The 20,590-nt window shown below is 41.9% G+C and overlaps 1 protein-coding gene across 2 annotated transcripts in view; it reads left to right on the top strand.

The window, feature by feature from the left end:
* The first annotated feature begins 8,647 nt into the window (after window positions 1-8,647).
* ahnak (AHNAK nucleoprotein) overlaps window positions 8,648-20,590 on the top strand; it is a 38,287-nt gene continuing 26,344 nt past the window's right edge. For both annotated transcript variants that reach the window (XM_080416409.1, XM_080416408.1), the window contains exons 1-2: window positions 8,648-8,920; window positions 17,748-17,812. The gene's annotated coding sequence lies outside the window, so the exon portion shown is untranslated. The remainder of the gene's footprint in view (window positions 8,921-17,747; window positions 17,813-20,590) is intronic.

The following is a 20,590-nucleotide window of genomic DNA, read 5'->3' as shown; positions in this document are numbered from 1 at the left end:
AAAGGAGCATGTATTTGCAGAGGGTCAAAATGTGACAAAATAATTGATTTTATTGAAGCAAAACACACCATTTAATATTATTGAACATACTGTACTACCAATTTTAAATCTAATACTTAGAAAATGTTATTTTAGTTAATGTAACAGACTTTTGTTCTTTGTTTTGTTATAGTTTTTTTTATACCAAGCTTGAACGGATGAAGGGACTTTTGAAACCCATTCGTTACATCTCATGATCTAGTAAATGATGTTGATGACTCACAGAGTCCGGACATTTGCCAAAAACACTGCTGGTATTGTTAGAATAGTGGAAAGAATGTTGCAAAACATGACATTTTACAAGTTGAATTGAGAAATGTCTGCAATAATCAGATTCTAACCATCAGCTTTATATAATCTTGTGAATGATGATGACATAGGTCAGAAATGCCATAGAAATCTGTTCGGCTCTTATTCTGTGTTTTATTAAACTTGTGTTGCACAATTGAATGCTCCTAAAAATGTGACTCCCTCCCATCTGGCACTCGTGCCTTTGGGCAGAGCCAAAGCAATGTTCCATGTAAATGATAATATTTAAATGACCAAGTGAATCCAGGTGTGTGTGGTGTCAATATTCTTATAATGTGATCACAATCTACAGTACAGTATTATTCTGACCAGTGCCATGTGACTACCCTTATCATGCGGGAGTGATTAATCACACACACACACACACACACACACACACACACACACACACACACACACACACACACACACACACACACACACACACACACACACACACACACACACACACACACACACACACACACATACACGCGTGCACACATGCATGTACGCGCGTGCATACACAGTCACTCAAGCACACACCCACCAGGCATATACAACCGTCCAGGCCCTTCTAATCCTCCAATTTTCCTCTCCTCTGCAGTCCGAGCCGCACTGTTTGTATTGTAGTCATGGACTGTGACTCACTGTGAAATTAAGCCAAGCTATTTGCACTGGTTCACACTGTATGACACACCTAGAACAGAGCAGGAAACACGCCCATTCCCACATATCCTCGTTTTCAACAACAGTGACTTTCCACATAGTTGCACAAAGCATATGAGATACGCACACTTTGTGAAGGCAAGGCAGAGTTGTGCTGTGTTACTGGGGTGGGATAAAACTGAGGCAAATGACATTCTGCATTGTTACATTGTTACATTATATATGTAACAACGTATTGAATGAAATGGCACCATGCACAGGTCCACATGTCATAACAAGTAGCATCATTGTGTATGAACATGTCCACGTCATACTGTAAACCGTTACATGTATTAGCATCATAGAGTATGCACAGGTCCAGTGACTCCAGTCATAACTGTTGCAGGTAGCTTCATAGTGCACAGGTCCACATGTCATAACAGTTGCATGTATAGTAACTTCATAATGTATGCACAATATGGTCCACATGTCATAACAGTTGCATGTATAATTGCTTCATCAGAATCCTCCTTTCTTTGTCAGGTGTAAAGAAGTGAATGAAGTGAAATTATTAGTTTTTTTGTGCATGCTCCATTTTGTAGAATTCTGTGAGAAGAGAGAGCATAGAGGTAGAGTGAGAGCAGAAGGGAAAGAAATATAAACAGGTTAAATAAAACAAATAAAGATGTATACATACGTGTATACAGATAAGGTATGTGATAGCAGGTATTTACATGATGTTTAGAACATTAACATCGTTATGTAGGTGTGTACATTTTATTTTAGAAACATTTGCATAATATGCAGGTGTTGTGTGCATAACAACAACAAAAAAAGTAGCAGCAGGTACAATGTTCTTAAGGCACTGTTTCAAAGACCAGTTTGTGCAAAATGGAAAGGTTAAAAAAAACAACAACACATATTTCACATGGCTAAACGCCAAGTTTGTCCTGGCGTTCACCCAATGGCGTTCCATAGTGTATGCGCGGCATGGCATGCCCACATGTCCTCATGTCATAACAGTTGCATTTCTAGTAGCTTCATAGTGTATGGACATTATGCACACTAGGTCCACATGTCACATCAGTTGCATGTATAGTAGCTTCATAGTGTATTCATAGTGTATGCACAGGTCCACATCATATCATAACAGTTGCATGTACAGTAGCATCATAGTGTATGCACAGGTTATCTATAAGGGAATGAAAAAGGCACTTATCTTTAAAGGTAAAAACAGCCACACCTAACTGGCAAAAAATCAAATAAGCCTGCAAGTCAGTAAACAGGTATGGTAGCAAAACACCTGTGTCAGGCCAGAGGGGTGAACACAGATCTGATCAGATCAGATCAGACTACACATCATGTTTGCAGATAACAGACAGGTTACTTTGGAAAGGAATTGAAATGGTAATGTCGGTTTGAGAACCATTCTGTCTTTCATCGTTACCTTTGTAGGTGTGTTGCTATGGTGTGATGTACTGTAACTCCCTGCTTCATACATGTGCATTTAGGATTCCCACTTATCTTTCGGATTGGTTGGGATTGCTTTTTATGCTTCCGCCGGCAGGCATCCGTGGCTGGAGTCATTATGTTTTCGGGTTGATCGTCCGTACATCCACACCCGCCATATGTATGTCTGTATCTGTCTGCATGTCCGTACATACATAATATGTACGTACCTAACCTTGTGAATGTGATATCTCAGGGACGCCTTGAGGTAATTTCATGACATTTGGCACAAATGTCCACTTGGACTCCATGAACTGATTAGAAATATATGTGATCAAAAGTCATAGGTCAACAAGGTCACTGTGATGTCATGGCATTCTTGTGAACCGCGATATCTCAGGAAGGTCTTGAGGGAATTTCAAGACACCAGAGGTTCGAGCTGCTATGCAGCCCTCGCACCTACGTCGCACCACCGATCTGACCAATATGTCATAGTGTCAGGGCTTTGTCAGAGTACCCTGTCTGTGTCCCTTTTGTGCCCATTTATGGGGATCTCTGTATCTGTCAGTTCTTATGGAGATCCTTGATGTCATCAGTATATGCCCATATATTGGCATGCCCATATATGGGCAATATCGGTTGGATTTGCGGTTCTGGACAACTGGATATCTATATATGCCTATACTGTACGTATGGACATATCGGTCAGATCGGAGGTTCTGGAAAACTGCATACCCGAACGACTCAACGGCGGGCCCTTACCGATGCGTGCGCCGAGTTTGAAGTCGGTTGGTGCACATCACCATATATGGGCATAGCGGTCAGATCTGTGGCTCTGGACAACCGCATCTCCATATATGTCATAGTGACATGCCTATATATGAGTGTATAAGGGTTTGTTTATGGTTATGGTTATGGAGTTGGTTTATGGTTATGTCTGAGTCAGAGTGACATGGCCGTGGCCACCCACCGGCCCACCCACCTCCCATTAGCTGATTTTAATATAGGATTTGGCACAAAACTTCCGCTTGGACTCAAGTGAACTGGTTAGAAGTAGGGGGTCAAAGGTCAAGGACAATCTGACCTCATGTCTGTCCCAACATTGTGAACGCGATATCTCAGGAATTACTTAAAGGAAGTTCATGATATTTGGCACAAATGCCCACTTGGACACAATGATGAACCGTTTGGAAGTAGGTGGTCAAGGGTCAAGGTCACTGTGACTTCACACAAATCCCTCAGTCTTCATTCACTACATACTGTACTATATGGGTCTGGACAGACACGGATGTACATGGCAACTGTCTGGCGGAGGCATACAACTGCGGTGCTGTGTTTATTTTACTTTGATCTCGGCATGAATGTGCCCACACATGCATGTGCACACACGCGTGCACATGCACCGTTCGCATACACCCAGAGAGAGAGCAAGATAGAGATAGTCAGAGATCAAGTGAGAGAAAGATACACACTACAGTCTTTTTGGGGCTGCGCCCTGTTTTTTGAGAGGAAGCGAAAATCAGAATGCTCTTGACTCATGATAGCATAACGTGTGTGAATGTGTGCGCACACATGCATGTGTTTGTGTGTGTGTGTGCCACTCCCTGTTCCCTTCTCCCTACAAAGCTACGCAGCAACTTCCTCTGTGTTTGCTCTCCTCTGTCTTCTGTTGTTTTACCTCGCCAAGTATGGGTGTGACATGTGGACAGGAAGAAAGGGGTGTTTCAAGGACAAGCCTTAAATTGAGCTTTGGTGTACCAGGCATGCAAGCACCAACTTATAAGTATACAACACGCATGCACACAAAAAACTAACAAACTACATCCCGCATACACATCCCACTCATACACAAACACATGCACACTGACACACAATACTGTATTGTATAGAGTATACCAGTGGTTCACAAAGTGGGGTCCGGGGACCCCCAAGGGGTTCCAGGCGGTCCCCAGCTAAATTAGTTACTATAGCATCAACATTTGTTTAACCACTATAACCCTGTATTATACTTCAGCTATTCAAAAATAGCAGATCTACAAGATCACAACACGTCACATCGTGACAACATTGTGAATTTTTTTGAAAAGAATATGAAAGATTTGGAGTCATTTAGAATTTTGTTTAACACAATCAAATCTTCTCTTCTAGGGGTCTCTGCCATAAAATATGTTCAGATCTTTTCAGCCCACTGCTCTGTGTACACTATATAGCATGTTTTGTTTTGTCTCCTGGGGAAGTCTATTGGGCAACTCCAAAGGGGGGGGGGAGTGTATTGAGAACTGAATGTCTTCAATTAGCTGACACTTTAACAATAGGTTTCCTTAACAGTAGCGATTCCGGGCGCTAACCTTGATGGATCCATCAAGGTTAGCGCCCGGTATCGCCTCTTCAGGTAGGGTAAGTGATATTTTTTGGTAAACATTTTTTTTGTTGTTTAAAAAGGTTAAAGTACTATATTCTGACAGTAATCATTGCTACAGAGTGTTTGTTCGGTCACAGGGGTCTCTCCAGCTCTTTAGTAAACAGAATATAGTACATTTTCGGGTAGGTGACACAATTTAAGCCAATCAGGAGAGAGCACTGAAAATGCATTTTCTGTTTAATAAAGAGCTAGAGAGACATGGGAGACTCCTTTTACGGAACAAACACTCTATAGCAATGAGTACTATTAGAGTATAGAGCTATTTAACACTTATTTTAACCAAAGTAAATCACTTACCCTACCTTTAATCCTTTTTTATTTTCTGTTATTGTTGTTGTTGTGGGTATTAACACTGTTATTGTTTTATTCTTAAGTATTGAATGTCTAAGACTTGAGTTCTTCTCAGGTGGTGGTCTGCGGCCAAATACATAATCCATTTTGGGGGGCCTTGAAATGAAAAGATTTTGTGTGCAATCTATTGCATGTACTTTCAAGCACAGTTTCAAGCGTGCACACACTATACAAACACACTGTACTGACGTGTTAGACATGGTACACGTTCACATATACACATAGGCCGACAAAATGAGTGACATTATTTAAATTATACACTGTAAAATCCAATGTGTTCATTTAAAGGAGGGGCAACAGATACGGATCAACTTCAGATATTTACTACTACGACATATCTGGACAACAATATTGTGTCTTTTTATATGATTATATGGAAATAACTTGTGTTTTGAAAAGTTCTGAAAAGGTGGCTGTACATGTAGCAGAATGGAATTTAAGAATCGTGACATCAGCAGTGGAGTAAGTTGGGAGTTGTACATACTGTATTGGCTGTGCGTGGTACATTATTGGCCTATTGGTCTATTTGGAATGCTTTGGAACCCTTTCTACTGTTAAATGTATATTGATGATATACAGTAAGTAGCCTATCGTTGTACTTGTTTATACGGAGCTTGGGTGAGTTTACCAGGGTGGACCTTCTTCCACTCTTGACATCACCGCCTTGAGTATGGGAAATGTGGGGGCGATTTCCAAAATGTATATTGTTTATTGTTTATGGGAATGCCAAATTACAACACAGGAACACTTTATTCCACATATTTGAATTTCCAGAGTTTAAAATGATCTATTGTATTGTCCTGCCTTAGAGTTAATTTTCAGAGTTAAATGAAAACTCTGAAAGTGTATTGACATTTTTTTTTACACTTTCTGAATGTTCATTCAGCTTTAAAAGTTTAATACTTTACTATTTAGTGGTCCATTTGAGAGTGTAAAATGTAAAAATAGGTCTGTAAAGGGTCTGTTTTTACACTTTCAACATTAAATGAACACTCCGGATGTTACTGTGTAGAAATCACATTTAGTCAACTACTTTCTGTTCCCTCTCTACTAAAACTGTATGGTTTGGTTTCCTGATCCTCAGATTAAAGGTAATCTCAGGCTGAACCTGTCTGAGACACCGCCCTGCATGAGTCAGTCTCTGTCGTTCATCTCTTCTGTCACAACACATAGGCTACAATTGCAGTAGCACATTGAGTTAAATCCACAAATTATAAAATGTCCATCTAGTGAACCTGTGAGTTTGTGTATTCATTTTTAAAATGGTTTACAAAGAGGAAATACAATGCCCTCTTATTAATATCAGGAACTGTGTTGGACAACGCCCCACTTGCCATGATTGCAGGTAGGCTTGACTCACCCTTGTCTTAGGACTAGTGCAGACAATGATAACGTCTGGAAGCAGACTGATAGTATGAACAGCAACAATATTGTTCGCTTCCCAGTGGAACTGAAACACTGATGAGTCCAATAGGTATTTTGGGGGGAGTGCAGTAGGCTGGGATGAAAGACATTATGTTGTAAGGATAACAGTACTTTACAGTACAGCGGCTTTTCTCTGTGACTGTATGAGTTCCGTCACTCTAACAATCATAGGCAGACACCTTTATGCTTCAATATTACAACACCTAATCTGAAAACACATTAACAAAATATATAGGCCTATACGCTTAGTACAGTTGATGCAATACCACACATCACTCGGCCTGGCGGAGATACGCCCTGCAGTGCACCACTTTCTTGTTATTCATGCACTTTGAAGATAATCTCGCCCGAAAAATGTCACCCTGACACTGAATAGTTATCTCCGGCCGGCTGGAACACGTCATACAGAACGGTCACGTCACATAGGTTTGGGCTGTGTGGCCACCAGTGTGAAACTTTTTTGACAGACTGAATGACAGTATACACCTGATACAGTATCCTGCTCTATGCACAAACAAATACAATCAATCACATTGTCATTGCGGTATCAACAGAATACAATAATGTCAATACAGTGTCTGTCAACATTATTATCGGTACAGTAACTGCACAATACAGTGTCATTGAGGAATAGAATACACTGATGATAGTAAAGTACAGTATCTGTACGGTACTGTCCTCAGACTGGTGTTACTCCAGACTTATTAGTCTATTGACCAAGCAGAGCGACCATGTGCATAACCTCATGGCTACCGGCACAAAGAACAGACCATTGTCTATCGTACCTCCACCGGGTTATTTTTTTTCTTAATCTTACCCCAAATTTTAATCACATATTGAGGGGCCTCTACAAGCCTAAAGCGATTTCAGTTAGAACCCATTAGGAGAGCCACAAATGTGACAAAAGTCACAAAGTTAGTTTCAAAATCATTTTGACCAATCTTCACCAAATTAGGTGGGGCTATACATGATCTTGGGAGTCATGTGACAAAGTGTGTCAGACAGCTTTTTGATATTCCACTCTGTTTGCCTATTTTTTTGGTAATTATTATTATTTTACAAAAAGCGTTACACACCATGAGGTGAATCGTGTCTGTACTCTGTACTGTGAAAAAGGTTTAGCCTTTTCTTTAAAGAAACTTTTCTTCAAACATTCCAATTCCTTAAGCTTTGAGAGAGCCTTTGAGATCTTTGTGGTAGAATAATCTACCATGTAAATAAACACAGACTTTTCCTTGCTTTTTGATGAGTTCTCAGCTAAAGACCATCTGTAGTCGAGCACCTACTGCTGAGTCGTCCTGTTAATCACAAGTGTGAGTTGGTTTGTGTGCTGTGATGCATGCGCTGTAATAACATGTTTATAGGATTGTCCATCACCATGGATGCTTATTTGTGGGTGGGCTGGTGATGTCAGCACGTCCTTGTGTTTATTGTTTTACTATATGAACTGCTTTAACCGATTCAAACCGGGAAAGCATCTGTTATTTTAGATTTTGCGTTGGCTAATAAAAAATAGCAGATATACTGTGAGCTTGTACATCTGCTATTTTTTTTTCATTTTTTTAAATATCTTGAAAATGTTTGAAAAATGTAGAATAATTTTGATTGCAATAATAATTCAAAATAAATATTTTCAACGCAATAATTTAGAAGGCAGTTGTAGAATCGGCCTCAGTCTTAATGGGTTAAATAATCCAAAATAAAAATAAAATAATTATTTATATGGGATCAAACGGTGTAAATAACAGGTGAAAGTTTGTATATATATTTGTTTTTATCATTAAAGCAAATTGTTAAAACAATGCATGGGGATGTGTACTATTTCATTTCAGGGCCTCCTTAGATGTATATGTTCATCATGTATGCTATCTAGGCAGTAAAGGACTGCCCACTTAGTAAACTAAAGTGTACCAATGACTCCTGTTGTATGTCATTGGAGCCCTTTATGACAAACAGTGGGTGGGCCTTGCCAGAGAAGTGAGGGACCACTCCCTTACCACCAGGAGCTCTACCCCAGTGCTCTGCCCATTCCCAGCCATTCTGCTCAGCCCAGAGCTAGCAGCCACGCACAAAAAAGTGAAAAGCACTCAGAGAAGAGGAGAGAGAGAAAAAAAGAGGGGAGGGAGGGAGAAAAAACGCCCTGGAAACTCTGTTGATAGAGAAATACTAAAGGAGTGAGAGAGTCTTTTGGGCTGCAAGTTGAGACTGGGAAGAAGTGCTTTTTCTTGGGCTGGGACAGAAACAAACTGCTGAGGATGCTCAGGCTGGTGTGAGACTTAGCGCTCAGACGGCGCAAAGGTAAATATACTATACTTGTTTTTACACGTTTCTTTTCGAATGTATGTTTATTGTGGTTTCTGCTGTTAAATTCCTCAGCTAAATTGCCACTGTATTGTTTCTAACAGCAGCCAGCTTTGTTTCAAGCATACTAGCATACTAATGATTATTTCAATAACTTTGCCAAAGTTTGTATGCCTATGGTGAAGTTGAGCAGCTTATAAATGTTACAAAAAATAAGTTCCCCCTACATCATTGTGGTGATTCTTAGATGGTTTATGAGTGTGATTATTGTTTCAAGGTAAGTTCTTTAGAGAGTTTGAGATGAGAAGTGGGTGTGTACCCACTCACATGAATGGACACACATGGCAATTATTTTAATGCGCACATAAACGGTTTTCCTGAGGTTATGGTCCTATTAGTCAGAACATTATCAATGGGAGGTAATTATGTCCCAAAGTTCTCCACTCGTGCTGTAATGTGACTTCACTGCAACGTGGATCAACTCAGTAGGAGCTACGCGTAGCTAGAGAAGACCAAGGATTCTCTATGAAAACGCCACAAGATGAAACGCCCCCGTTAACTTTTTTTTCCGCGTTAATTACGATGCTATTTCCATTATTCATCACATATCAAATGTGTTTGAAACTAAGACGTTTTAAAAAGTAAAGGTGCTACCCTTAAATGTAAGCAACCACAGGCTTTTGGGTGTGGATTCTTCCACCCCTCCTCTCTTCTCCCTTTCCCTTTCCTCCTCCCTCCTCCTCCCGTCTTTGCTGCTGCGTATTCTCCCAGCGAAGCGCACCCAAGGGAGAAGAAACAAACTTATGCTCACATTTTTTTAATCAAGGCTCGTTTTATATCGTCTTTAATGTGTTACAGACTTACAGTACAGGTCAGGCGATACATTGTCTTGTCTGTGGCTGTGTCAAGAAGAAGACATGGGTTGACTTTGGGCGATTTTTTTCTCTATTTCCCCAAAAAAGTTTACCTTGGTTTTCTTTAACCTGGGCTTCTGGCCAGGTTGTGGAGGGGAGGAGAAAATGAGCAAGGGGAGGGTATGAGAGCAAAGAAGGGGGGGAGAGAGAGAGAGAGAGAGAGAGAGAGAGAGAGAGAGAGAGAGAGGGAGAGGGAGAGGGGAGGGGGATGGGCTGGGGCAGAGGGGGAGTAATGGAATGTAGTGGTTTGGAAAGACAAGCTAATTGAAACCAGGTTTGAGGCATAGAGGGGGAAAGCAGAACTTCTCAGCAGCACATACAGAGAAAAGGAATCATTTTTATCTGCCTAAAAGTAGAAGGAGATAACTTTTGCATCCTACGTTGTATCTAAATTAGTAGTGTTTCCAGGTGCAGCTATATAGGTAGCCTATCATTGTGTAACCCACAGTCAATTCAGTGAGTTTGTTGAAGTTGCAGAAAAAGACGGCATGAGGAAGAGAGTTATGCAGAACAGACATACAGGCTACATATAGCTGGGCTGAAATAAAAAATTCACTGTGCTTTGTTGCCTTTCCTCCACAACTCTGTCCTGCCACACCCTGAAGTAATTTCTGTCCGAGTGGTGAGTAGGAGGCTGCTTCTCAGTTCTCTCCACAGGCTGTCAGAAACACACAACATGCATACGTTGAGTGCCTCAAAGCTGTAAAAGTCTGGCATTTCTCAAATTGCTCTTGTCAAGTCAAGGCGATTGATTGTGACACAAGCTGCTTGTTTGTGGAGCCATATGGTCAGTGTGGATGGGTTTTATGTTGATTGTCTGCAATTTGGTGCTCTAAAACTTTCATGTAACACCTACAGTACTGGTAATGTGTTGGGAAGACTTGGGAAGAGTTACGTGTAGTAGTTATTTTGCCACAGGCATGGGCAGGAGCTAATATAACAGGAAAATACATATGTAGGACAGCAAACCTCAGAACCGGTTCTATCTACTACCTTAAGCTAAAAGCTTGATTTGTCAGCTGACAGTACTTGTACCTAACATTGATTGGCTTCAGGCAAACTGCGATATATTAAGGCAGCACACTGTCAGTGATGTTAATACAAAGTTCTCTGTTCATAATAGAATTCAATTGCTTAAGCCTACGGACAATATCTATGAAGCAACGTTAATTCTTGTCAACTTACATTTGATCAGAGTGAACCAGTTTCCTGACACTGTACACAAAATGTCAGGCACAATGGGCTTGGCCCCACATGGCCTATCCATATGGTAAACAACATCTCAACTGCTTCAAAGACTTGCACATGCCTCATGAGTGTTATAGCGTGTTAGCGGGTCCATGTTAAGATATTTATCACATCACGCCCCTGGAGCTGTCATATAAGCTTTCCCTGCTGACTGGCAACAGAGAGGAGGAGAGCAGTGGTGTTACTGTTACTCAGGCGCGCCAGTGTGAAACGGAAAGAACCCGGACTCGAGCACACTTCCTCTGCCATTTCCTCATGGGCTTGTTGAGGGGGTGGATGGAGGGAGGAAGGGAGTGAAGCAAAGGAGGGAGGGACATAGGGGAAGAAGAAAAGACGGAGTTGGGTTGAAGAGAATGAGCTGAGAGTGGGAGCCAGCTGATTGCGATCAAATTAGCGTTTGTTTTCTTTTCTCACTTTATGTTTAATTTAGGGGCCATATTGGTCCCTCGGACATCCTGTAGATCAAGCAGACCCATTGAGGTTCCTCCCTGGAGATCGCTGTGCTCAAACAATTGCACTTTCCGAACAGTGACAATGGCAATACCTTGCAGTATATATATGCATTGATTGTATGCTACTATAGAATTAAATCCCCCATCTAGTTATTCTCCATCGTGGCATAAAAAGGTTCTAAACGTAGTTTGTGATTATAAGTCTCTCTCTCGAGGGAATACACCCAAACAGCCACTCCCTGTGCATACATCTAGTTTGGAATGTTTCAGTCTGTCTTGACTATTCCTCATATGGGCCTATCATTAGCATCACTAGCTTAGTCAGTTAGAAATAACTGATTTGAGACATGTGCTTCACACGGCAAGTGCAATTCATGGCCAACATCCCTATTGGGTCTTAGCCGCACATGTGCACGCAATCCAGTCTGTTTAAATTTTCCACCCCTCTCCAAGAGCCTTATGTCTTTCATATGGCTATGGTGCAACAGTCAGCAAGTCACGTAATAACATGGAAACATGTTAAGTGCGTGTGTGCATGTGTTATTGGGATTCAATGAGACTGTGAAGTATGGTTCTTATCAGACAAGATAACCACACCCAGAGAACCATCAAACTTGTGATTCTTTCTGTTTTGCCTCAAGGTGTTTCACTTTCTCCCCCTATGTGAACCATATTCATAAGCGTTACATAACTGTAGGTGTACTACATGGGGCCACCCATCCCCCACTTAACCGTCAAACCAACACTCCCAGCGCCCCTAACCGCTTTTTGTGTTTCTCTGAGTAACGAATGACATGTGGCATCCATAAAAAAGGAAGAAAAAAAGAAAGAAATGTAAAGAATCTTGTTTAGAATGGGGTGCTAGGGCAAAAGGACTTGGAATGTAAATTTGGAAAGACATTTTGCGTTGTTTTGGTTTCCTTTATCTGAAAACTGATAGTCAAGGAAGGTTCTTCTCACAAATGTCTGCTCTGCTCTACTCTCTTTCATTTAACTCCGCTGTACTACGCGCTCTAGACTATCAAATGTCATTCCCTCACACTACATGGCTGAACTTTTCTTCAAGGTGCAAAGCTAACGTGCATGCGTTTTGTGCTACGCTATGGTTGCAATGCGACTGTCTTGACTAATGGATCTTCTTGTTTAAGATTATGTGGTTCAAATGTGGCCATTTGTAGGGTTTAGCAAAAGCTGACAGATGTTTTAAAGTTAGAGGTAATTCAAAGATAAAGGTGTGTGTGTGTGTGTGTGTGTGTGTGTGTGTGTGTGTGTGTGTGTGTGTGTGTGTGTGTGTGTGTGTGTGTGTGTGTGTGTGTGTGTGTGTGTGTGTGTGTGGTGGAAAATCTGCATCCTCATCTCTGTTGTCTCCACCGCTTTGCAGCCAAAAAGCAGTCTCACCTCCCTTCATCCCGATTTACCCCATACTTAGTTGCTCAATGTTCCTGGCTCTGAAATTGTCCCAAGGCACAGGCCTGCGTCATTTCATAATCCCAGCCATACCTAAAGTTCTTGTTCCCTTATGAAAATGTCTTCGTTTTTTATGTATTCAATTACAATGACAGGATTCCCCCCCTGTCTTTTTACTTATGCACTAATGAACCTTGAGGGCAATGCTCATTGCTCAATGTTCTGCATGTTGAAAAGTGAGACATATAGTGGATGTACATAGTTGATACAGCCCCACTCTTGTTTGTGATCTTGTTAAAACTGAGAGAAGAGGCTTTTAAATGACTTTTCTTCTGTTTCTTCCATTTTGTGCACGCTGGCTCCTGCCAAAGTCACGATGGTTTAATCAGCAGCAGGCTGAGTTGGCGTCAGTGGGCAGGCTTTGGTCTTGAGCAGGACTTGTGGTTTGGTTAGGGCTCTGTGGACTACAGAGCATAGAACGGAACCATTTATTTTGACGCTCATTCCTTTCATATGTGTCACGCATGCATGTCCTATCTACGTTTCTCAGGCAAGCGCGAGCCCTATACCAGAGGCCCACTGCCCTTGTCTCTCGGTATCCTGACTCACACACACACACACACACACACACACACACACACACACACACACACACACACACACACACACACACACACACACACACACACACACACACACACACACACACACACACACACACACACACAATGGGGAGAGGAACAGAGAGGCTATTCTGTTTTGATAACAAGTCTGATTTGGTCTCAACTCATTGCTTACTTTTGCCCTCTTCTTCCCCTCTTCTTCTCTCCCTGCACTGAACGAGCCTCTTTATTTGCTCATAATCAAATCTTATCACTCACCACTACCACTACAGTGCCCTTGTCACTAACGGGTTTGATTTAACCCGTTAAAACCGGGAAAGCATCTGTGTCATTTTAGATTTTAGCCTATTCAAAAATAGCAGATATACAAGCTCACAGGGCGTCACTTTGTGCCGCGCTGCGAACTTGTAAGTCTACTGTTTTTTTTTACATTTTTGAAAAATCTTGAAAGTGTTAGAATTTTTGTTCATAATTTTGAATTATGAAAAAGTGTGAGAACTACTGATTTAGAAGGCATTTGTAGAACGGCCTCAGGTCTTAATGGGTTAATCATCATCACACTGCTCCGGTCTTCTCTTCACTCAGTCAGTTCAATTTGAACCAATCAACCAGATGGATTGATTTAAGGTTCATTTAAGCACAATTTCTCATTGACCTACACACCCAAATCCATTTGGGTTCAACTCATAGAGTTAAATTATTTATTTATTTTACTTTCATTTGACTACAGTAGGTATCGTCACAAAAAATGAAGATATTACTATGTACCAAAGCACAACCTGTGATAATAATACAATGCAGTGTATGCGATCAATATCAGAGGTGGGATATGGACTGGAGAGGTAGTGAAATTGGGATATACGTAGTAGACTTGGGTGGGGCGTTGTACATTTATCACCAGATTCAAAGATGGAGCTATCCCCATGACTATGATGATGATGATGATTGCCAAAGCCTTGGGCATGAAAGGGGATCCTGTTTGGCTAGACCCTGTGTCGACATGCTCGGTGTGTGCGTGTCAGTGTGTATGTTATTATGAGTGTCTACCCGTTGCTGAATTCGGTGTGCGTGTTTGTTTGAGCAGAGTTCTGGGGTTGGGAGCATAGAGTGGTCTGGTGACGGGCGGTGGGCAGAGAGGCATAGCGTGGGGTGGTCGGCACAGACCGGAGCAGAAGTCGGCCTCAGAGAGCCAGAGAGAGGACATTTTTTTACAGTTAGTCACCGTGGGGAGAGGCCGGGCTCCCTTCCAGCTGGCCTGACGGCTCTATCAAGGAATGTGTGTGACTGGAGGCCTGGGTGGGGCTCTACGGAGAGCTGCTCCCTCAGCAAGCAGAGCAAGGGGAGAGCGATATGGTTTACCTTGTGGACTGTGGCGCAGCATTTCCACCATTCAACAACATCGCATATGTGCTTTGTGTGCTTCCCCCCCAAAACTTGCTGAGCACATTTTACTGTGAAATTGTGTGTCACTCTGTACAGTATGTGTTTTAGGTCCAATTATGACATTGAGAATGTAACTGACAATCGTGGGAGGCATGTTGTTTACCTTTTGATTTTGCCATAATCCTCTTTGCCCAGATATGGGCATTACATCTGCAACAAGTATTATGGAACAATTATTTGCCATTGCAATGCTAATCCTCACAGTTTTAACAGATCCCTGTTTGATTCTCAGTTACAAATATGATATGATATGAGTCATTATGTAAACAAGACAGCAGTATTAGTCAATAGGGAGGGGAGTGGCACTCCACAAATCATGCAGGGTATCCATCCCTTCAGTCTGTCATGCCTCAACACATCTTGCAAAATACACATCAGCCAATGATGCAAACTCACTTCTCACAAATTCTTCCAAAAGTCTGCGTAGCATTCACTTTATGTCCCCAAATCCCCCCACCCCCCTGACAATGTAGTTACATTACATACATAAACCAAGACTCTGTTGTCTAAAAAGTGTGCACAGCTGCTATCGTACGAGTCGGACGAGTCCCCGTACGCAAACACAGAGACGGCCACACATTGGCTGGCATTTATCATCGCTGTGTCCCATCTATTTCAGTAAGGGCCCTGTTCCAATGAGAAAATTAGTCACACAATACAACGGTAAGATAGGGGGAGGTTTGCGATGACAGGCTTGAATGGTGGTTTGAAATAACTTATCGCAGTGTGAAATGAGAGGATCCCGTCTCTGATACTCAGTTAATAAACCACCGGCTCAACACTTACAACATGTATGAGTGAAATGCTTGGTTTGTGCACTACAGCTTCAGCAGGTAAGCAAGCACAAGCTAATTAACGCAACAATGCATACTTTGGACAAACTCACTTTCGCTTCCGCTCTAAAATAACAATGTTTACTGTTGAGAGGAGAAGTGAAACATTATTGCTGAGTACCACAAACATAGTTATTTGACCTCATTTTCTTTCAAGTAATGAGAAGTTAAGCTATTGGGCAACTGTGGCAGGGAGTAATGACTAGGTTTGAAAACCTGTCAGAGAAGAATTTATACATTAGACATGTTCCCACTGGCAGATGCCTGTCGATACATACCTAAAGTCTGGTTTTGTTGCTCTTGGGACTTTGGAAGAGGAGTCTTTGTTTCATAATGTGCCCCTAGCGAAAATCCCCCTAAGGTTTTTGGGAGAGTAAACGTGAGACTAGATGAACTTGGCATAAAACCTAGAACCTCAACTTTTAAAGCAGTCCAAAGTATGCCAATATTTAAAAATAAATTATGAATAAAAAAATAGATAGTCTTAAGCACTGGCATGAAGTCATAGTAGTAGTCATCAAACACAAGTTTATATGCACTTTTATGACTTCATTTATCAGTGTTATAAAGCTACCGTATTCATATGAAGATAAGTGACCCTCCAAACATCTCTAGGTGCAGATTGTGCCACTGTGGATGTATTTACATTTGAAATACCTCAAATCAGTTGTAATATGCAGAGTATGATGTGTGGCTGATGCTATAACCATGCCTTAAATAGTTACATCATTTTGGACATGTTGGTTTCCATTTCCAAGCATTTATCTCAATTCATTTGGTCTCCACTTGACATGTTGCACTTGCTGAGGTTAGCCTCAAGATTAGCAGACCTATAAATCTACATCACTCGGAGGGACACTACTCTGTGTAATTACAGATATTGTTCTGTAAAACAAGGTGAACCCTTTGTTTCTGTCTCTAGCAGAGCTTTGTGTATAGAAAAAGAACAATATTTTAGCAACATTGCCCTGTGTTTTTGTTCTCTCCTGGAAGTCCCTAACCCATAATTTCAAATGAACAAGATCTGATATTTTCGAGTTTGCGGCTGTCTTGGTTTGGCCACAGTAGAGGCAAGGAGGTGACCTGTGCCCTGCATCTTTGTTGTGTGGAATGGTCTGCGTGTGAGTAGTTCCAGTGGTATGATTGTAATGGCATGGTGGCTCCATATTCCACATCTAGCCTGTCGATCATCACTCACCCCGTAAATGAAACTAGGCTACATTTCAGTCTGCTGCCCTGTTTAGATGTTGCATTCCTGTCTAAACCACCAGAAAATGAAAATGGGTTGTGTTTCTTTAAAAGAACCCTTCAGAGTTTCAACTGAGAATCTTAAATTCCCTTGGACTACACTGCCTCCCATCAAGTTTGTGTCAGCTAAAGACATGTCTTATTCAGTTGAGCTGAAAGCCACTCTGTTGGGGCATACTTCCACCACTAGCTTAATGTATTTACTTTTAGGGAGAGTTTTGCATAATTACCTGCCTGCACCATACATACTTCATACTCCTAGGGTAATCATTAAACAATCTGAGGAATTTGACTGATCAATGTATCCCATTGAAGGTGAGGTTCCACCAAGAGGCATGTAAACATAAAACTAAAGTGAAATTTGTATGTGTGTGATTTGCGGTCATTCCTCTCAGTGCAAGCTTGGCTCTTATCAAAGGAATGCGTCTCTTTATCTCTTTGACAAGTGACTGAGACAGTGGATTTGCCTTGCGTCAGCAGGAGCTGGACAAGAATGAAAGAAATTCGATTTAGTTTTTATTAACATAAGATAATAAGAACCACATGAATTCTTGAAAATAAGATTTAAATTCTCATGTTTATTTTCATTCAAATGAATTGTCAATCTCCGTAACTAATCCCAATCTCTTTTCTTTTTTTTCTTTCTTCATCAACAGAAATAAAGAAGACAAGAACCAAAGCCTTACACTGAGAGCCCTTGGCCTTGCTTGAGCAATCTGCAGTAAGTATCCAATTGCAAACACATCCCTCAGTGATAATGGCATCACGACAAAAGGCACTTCTCTTAAGGGAGGCAAAACATTTTTCCAGGCTATCTACTAGACAGGGTCACCTCAGAACAACTATCTCTTGTATGGCTTTCGAACCGAACCCAAGCTGCTCCGATGCCAGACTCCAAAACGCTTTTGGAATGTTTGTTGCGAAGCCTCTTTTGAACCTGGAAGGTCATGCCACCATTCAGCTGTGAAAGGGTTGCCTTGTGGAAACCTGACACTCGGCTGCTTCAGCTCACCTCCACCCCCATCCCACTACGGCTCAGCCACCTGTTCCACTCGAACACCCCGCCCCCCCCCGCCCCCCCCCCGCCCCCCGCCTCACACCCCATGTCAGAAGCCCGCCAAAACTCACACTGTTTAACTGTTTGTTGCTGGCAGCTGCAGAAGATTTATTTATTTTATTTGTGAGACGAGGGAATATCTACAGTAAGACAACAGACACCCCAAACCAAACCGTATGCAGCCCTTGTAGGCCACTGACAGACCAAAAGTGGGGAGGCGTATCCAGAAATGATCTGTGGTTGCAGGCTAGTTAAGAGAATCTTTTGTCTGGCTGGCTGTCCTCATGATCCCACCCCACCCCACCAACCAACACCACCACCACCACCACTACCACTACCCCGCTGCCCCCGGCAGTTTTTCTCTCTCTCACCACATACCAGACCACAATATAAGATGACAGATAGAGGAGATCATCTCTCATTCCTTCCATCGTACTCCCTTCCTTCCTTAGGCTTCTGTGCCCAAATCTAGTTTTGCATGGCTCTCCAACTCAGATTTTGATGTGCACTGATCTGATTATGGGGCGTATGTCCTGAGGAATGACTGTCTCTCTCTCTCTCTCTCTCTCTCTCTCTCTCTCTCTCTCTCTCTCTCTCTCTCTCTCTCTCTCTCTCTCTATCTCTCTACTATGGCAAAGTGAATGAGAAAGAAAGAAGAAGAGGGGATTGTTTTCATGGATTTGGCCTCTGTTTTGAGTCACAGACTGCCTGTATGTCTTATGATCCTATGAACAAACCGCTGTTTACACTGCTAGCCATATCTGATCATATGATTTTGCTTTGGGCTATTACAGTTTTTCAGCTCTCTCTTCCCTGATAAATATGTTGTGGCACATAGCATATATAGCAAGCTTGGTAATTGTACTGTTGACAGGTTTCTCTTTCGAGGCCATTTGTCATTCTTCTCGTGTCTTGCTATTGCTGTTTCCGCCATTGATAGTTACTGTAGCCGATGCAGAATGAATACACATTGGGGTCGGAAACCACTTAATGTGACACAAGTTAAAGGGATAGTTCACCCCCAAAATGACTTTTTTTCAATCAATTACACATTCCATGGAGACATGAATTCATGGTGATTTTTTTGTTTTTGTCAAAGCCAATAATTTGATGACTGATGACTTGATGGTGGCGGCTCCGGTAGGAGACACAAAGTGTCAACCTTGAGTCTCCTACCGGAGGCAAAAACAACAAAAAAATCCATGAATTCAAGGCTTCATGGGGTGTGTAATTGATGGAAAATAAGAAATGTATTGGGTGAACTATCCCTTTAAAAGGATATCTTATGCTATCTTCACTTTCCCATTGTTTTATAAGTTGTTGTGAGCCTCTGGGGTTCTCTGTGCAGGGTGCTGTATTTTGATTTCTCCTTGGATGTTTTCTTTCTCCGTTACCACTCGTAGTCCTACATTCTACAGGAACTGTATCCCTCTCCCACTTTCCCTTTCTCTCAGAGGAGTTTTCATTTCCATATCCCCTACCTCTTCTGCATCTCATATGCTCCCCACCTCTGCCTCTTTCCATCCCTTTCATTTCCTTCCTTCCCTCTCACCCGGTGCTCTCCAGCCTCTGCACTCGCTGCCAGGAACAAGCCAAACCTATGAGAACAAGGACAGCCAACAGTTCACTCTAGAATCTAGTGAACTGTTATGGGGCTGATTGGGCTGATTTATGAATAGAATTAGATCTAAATCATATAAGTGTGTGTGTGTGTGTGTGTGTGTGTGTGTGTGTGTGTGTGTGTGTGTGTGTGTGTGTGTGTGTGTGTGTGTGTGTGTGTGTGTGTGTGTGTGTGTGTGTGTGTGTGTTTGTGCGTGCGTGCGTGCGCGTACAAATCATAATCTATAGAAAGTTGGGTGGTTTGAGAGACTTGGGGACAGAGAGATTGATGGAGAAGAAGTAACAAAGACAGATAGAGATAGCTCAGAGATAGAGAGCACTGGGCGTGGCCTCAGGTCATCCTCTTCATGTTCAGGATGGAGAGTAGAATAACAAAGTGTTTTTTCCTCCCTTGCTCACAGGGAGTTGATGAGAACACACAACTGCTGGATTTGCCCTCCCTCTGTGAGCCTGGGCTTTTGTAAATACCTGTTGGTGCCAACAATAACAACGCTCCTTGTTTGAGAGTTAACGGTTCATTTTCACCAAGGCCCTCATAGTGGTAGAGTTCTAGGGAGCAGCGATACGCTACAGAAGCAGAGGGAATGGTGGAACATCCAAGCCACTCTAAAGCTTAATTTATGCTTCATTGACAACATGTTGACAACGTGACATGCATGACACATTGTCACCTAAGCATAAATCGTCCGTAACCACATAAGCCATATTTTATACTTTGTACAACAAGGCGAATATGCCCAAAATAGCCCTTCTACAAGCTCACAATGTTTTTATAATATGTTATATACAGTATTTTTGAAATTATTTGAAAATGTTTGAACA

This window comes from Gymnoscopelus braueri, assembly GCF_963280865.1.
Source record: "Gymnoscopelus braueri genome assembly, chromosome: 20".
Taxonomy (NCBI): Eukaryota; Metazoa; Chordata; class Actinopteri; order Myctophiformes; family Myctophidae; genus Gymnoscopelus; species Gymnoscopelus braueri.
Note: the sequence above shows the minus strand (reverse complement) of the source record. Positions and strands in the feature narration are given on the sequence as shown.